We start from the raw sequence: 4,512 nt of genomic DNA, 5'->3' as shown, positions 1-4,512 counted from the left end.
AGGAGCAGAATTCTGAGTGAGTCCACATCTCAACTTCCGTTAGTTTAACTAAATAAGTATAACGCCAATGCTCGTTTATTTCTTTTTTTCAAATTAATTTTAAAATGTTTATTTACAGATCATTTAAAATAAATTTTTAATTTCAGAATTTAGTTTTAAATTTACAGAAAATTTGCAGGAATGGTTAAATTCTTGTATACCTAGATTAACCAATTTTTAATATTTTACTAATTTGCTTTATAATTCTCTCTGCATATGTGTGTGTATGTGTACATATATAAAATATGTTTGTGCATATATATTTTTTCTTCTAAACCACTCAAGAGTAGATTATATACACCATGCCCCTTTACCCTTTGTAAACAAGGATATTCTCTTACATAAACATAGTATAATTATTAAAATCAAGAAATTTAATAAGGAATTTGAATTTAATATGTAGTCCACATTTCATCTCAATTGTCCTAACAATTTCCTTTATAAACAATTTTTGTCTGGGCTAGGATCCAATGAAGGATTACTTATTTCATTTAGTTGCCATGTCTCAGCCTTTCTTTGTCTTTCATGACATGGCATTTGGCAAGAAAACAGTTATTTTATACAATAATCTTCAATTTGTGTTTCTTTAATGTGTCCTCATGATAAGTTCAGTGCATTTTGCCTGCAATGCTAGATGAATGGCATTGTGTCCTTTTCAAGGAGTCCTATCGGGAGACACATGATGTCCACTTACACTTTATTGGTGATGTTAACTGTGACTGCTTTGTGAAGGTGTTTTCTCATTTCTCCACTCGATAGTTATTACTTTTCCTGTTGTAATTAATAAGTAACGGTGGAGGATACTTTGGGTAAACACTTCCTTTCTCTTCAGACTTTCCCTCCCTAGATGTAGCATCCATTGATGATGCTTTTTTTTTTTTTTTCATTGATGATTCTTGCCTGAATAAAACTTCACTGTGATGGTTAAAATCTGGTCATTTTGTAACTCCATTATTCCTTCTAACTTCATTACTAGTTGGTATTCTACTGTAAGAAAGAATACTCCCTTCTCTCCTGTTTCTTTATTCTTTTATTTACTTACTTGTACACCTCTAAAGACTCTTCATATTTTAATAGATAATAATCTATTACTGTTCTTATATATTTTGATGCACTAAATGAACTGGTTTTGGACAGTGAACATTTCAAGCCAGCTTTTGAGTGTTTTTTTCTTTGTTTGTTTTTGGGTTTTTTTGTGGTACGCGGGCCTCTCACTGTTGTGGCCTCTTCCGTTGCAGGGCACAGGCTCCGGACGCGCAGGCTCAGCGGCCATGGCTCACGGGCCCAGCCGCTCCGCGGCATGTGGGATCTTCCCGGACCGGGGCACGAACCCGTGTCCCCTGGATCGGTAGGCGGACTCTCAACCACTGCGCCACCAGGGAAGCCCGTGGGTTCTATTTTATATAGACTGACCAGGGAAGGACTCTCTGAAGAAGTTATATTTGAGCAGAAAATTTAATGGAAAGAATGAATAAATTATGTAAATATCTGGAAGACATTTCATGCTCAGGGAAGGATGATTGCAAAGATCAGAGATAAAAATGTGTTAAACATTTTGGAGGAAAAGTAAGAAGATAGTGTGGCCAGAACCAAATGAAAGATGCCAACAGAAGTAGGCCATGAAGTTGGAAGGGTGGACTTTGGGGACCAGAAGATGCCAGGTCTTATGGGCCAAATGGTAGGATTTCATTCTAAGGATGATTAGATGGGCCATTGGAGGGTTTGGGGAATGAGAGACAAGAGTAGAAGAGTAGATGTCAATTGTAGGGGCTTCCCTGGTGGCGCAGTGGTTGAGTCCGCCTGCCGATGCAGGGAACACGGGTTCGTGCCCCGGTCCGGAAAGATCCCACATGCCGCGGAGCGGCTGGGCCCGTGAGCCATGGCCGCTGAGCCTGCGCGTCCGGAGCCTGTGCTCTGCAACGGAAGAGGCCACAACAGTGAGAGGCCCGCGTACTGCAAAAGAAAAGAAAGAGGGCAAAGGACAGCCCAGCAATGCAGTGCTGTCCCCTGCCTCACCTCTGACAACTCTCTCTCTCTCTCTCACTTTTTAACTCCCAGCTATACCTGAAAAGAAGAGGAGAAACCTAAGCCTGGAGCCAGACTGTCAGGATCCAACCCCAGCTCTGCCACTTACTAGGTGCATAACCCTTGAATAAGTTACTTTAATTTTCTGTGCTTCTTCTCTATCTTCCTCACCTGTAAAATGGTGATAATACTAGTACATATCTCTTAGACTGCTGTGAGGATTAAATGCTTTATTACTTGCAAAATGCCTAGAAAAGTGGCCACCATCTGGCATGATAAGCATCGGTAACTATTAGGCGTTCTCAACATCTTGAATATGCTGTATCTCTCTCACCTCTCTACCTGGTACCTGCTCTTTCCTATGCCTGGAATATAGCACTTGGATTAATTTCAAACTCATCCTCCAACTCTCAGCCTCCATGTCACTGCCTCCAGGAGACCTTTTCCCATCCCCTAGACTAGATTCAATCCTCCTCTTGTCTCTTGCCCCACCATTCTATTCTTCCCCTCCAACAATGACCCCCCATCATATTTTCCAATAATCACTTGTTTTGTTGTTCGATTTTCTTACTAGATCAAAAATTCTGTGAAGGGAGGAGCTATTCTTGTTTGTCTTGTTTACCTCCACATCTTCAAGGCCTAGCACAATGCCTGGAAAAAAAAATAGGCATTAAATAAACACTGAAGAAGTCTATTCATCTAGCAACCTTCTAATATTAGCAAAAGTCCCCAAAGCAGAGAGTGTAGTAACCAAGCATCAGAGCCATGTTACGACTTTCTTGGGTCCTAGTGCTTTTGCTTTCATAGGCCCCCGTTCTGCTTCAAAAATACATATATTAAAAAGTATATTTTAGGGACTTCCTGGTGGTCCAGTGGTTACAACTCCGAGCTCCCAATGCAGGAGGCCCGGGTTAAATGCCTGGTCAGGGAACTAGATCCCACGTGCTGCAACTAAGAGTTTGCATGTCACGACCAAAGATCCCACGTGCCACAACTAAAGGAGGCTGCATGCCACAACTAAAGATCCCATATGTCACAACTAAAAGGATCCAGCATGCCGCAACTGAAGATCCCACAAGAGGCAACGAAGATCCCATGTACCACAACTAAGACCCAGAGCAGCCAAATAAATAAACAAATAAAACTTTTTTTAAAGTATATTTTAGGGGGCTTCCCTGGTGGCGCAGTGGTTGAGAGTCCGCCTGCCCATGCAGGGGACATGGGTTCGTGCCCCAGTCCGGGAGGATCCCACATGCTGTGGAGCGACTAGGCCCATGAGCCATGGCCACTGAGCCTGCACGTCCGGAGCCTGTGCTCCACAACGGGAGAGGCCACAGCAGTGAGAGGCCCACGTACCGCAAAAAAAAAAACAATAAAGTATATTTTATAATTGACTTGGCATAAAGATGAATATAACCCAGACTAGATTCATTATTATATATTCACTGTTATTATATTTGTTTTTTAAATTCTGATTTTAAGAGAAATTAAAATTTTTAAACATTTGCTTCTATTTTTATAACATTTTATATAACAAAAAGCAGTGCTTGTAAAAAAATTCACACAAAGTTGCTAGAGAGTATACAATTTCTAAAAATGTCCTGGGTTTTTGCTACATTCAGTTTTCTAAGGATGTACTCAAATCAGTGGTAAAATGCAGACATTATGTGATATTTTATGATCTTTGGTAAAACTACTCTCATTATTTTGTCTCCTCACAGTATTAACTCTGATATCCACTTGGTGTAGGGTCTGCTATCACTAGGATGTGAGAAAAACATTAAGGCTTGATCTACGTGAGGCAAGTATCTCCAACTGACAGTCAGAGCCCCTTAGCCCCCCATCCCCACTTCATATCATGTATCTACACAGCAAGGCAGGGTAAGAGCTCAATGGCCTCCAATCTGGGGTCTTGAAACCCTCCTCCTCAATCAGGCAAGAAGTAAACATTTGGGGGCAAAGGTGGAAACTGAGGCCATCTCTGCAGGAACCTGAGTGGCCTTGCTGTGGTGTGGTCAGGCCAGTGACCCTTAGCATTTAAACAGCTAATCCACTTACCACTAAGTAGATCCCACTGGTTGGTTGATGATAGCTGCTGATGTGGTGGCTCCTCCCCCAAAACATAAAAAGAAAAGAGGGTTCGGGGTCAACACTGAAGGGGGAGGGGCAATTTTAAAACATTTTTGAGGGCCTTAAGCACTGTGCCCACTATGCCTAATAGATAAGTTGCCCCACAAGTATCAGCATGGAAGGGTTAAAGCAATGGAAAAAAACAAACACAAACTGTAGATACGGAGAACAAAGTAGTGGCTACCAGAGGGGGGTGGGGAGAGGGTGAAATGGTAAAGGGGATCAACCATATGGGGACAGATGGAAACTAAATCTTTGGTGGTGAGCCTGCTGCAGGGTACACAGAAGTAGACATATAATGATGTACACATGAAATAT

This window comes from Delphinus delphis, chromosome 17 (assembly GCF_949987515.2).
Source record: "Delphinus delphis chromosome 17, mDelDel1.2, whole genome shotgun sequence".
In the NCBI taxonomy this organism is placed as follows: Eukaryota; Metazoa; Chordata; class Mammalia; order Artiodactyla; family Delphinidae; genus Delphinus; species Delphinus delphis.
Note: the sequence above shows the minus strand (reverse complement) of the source record.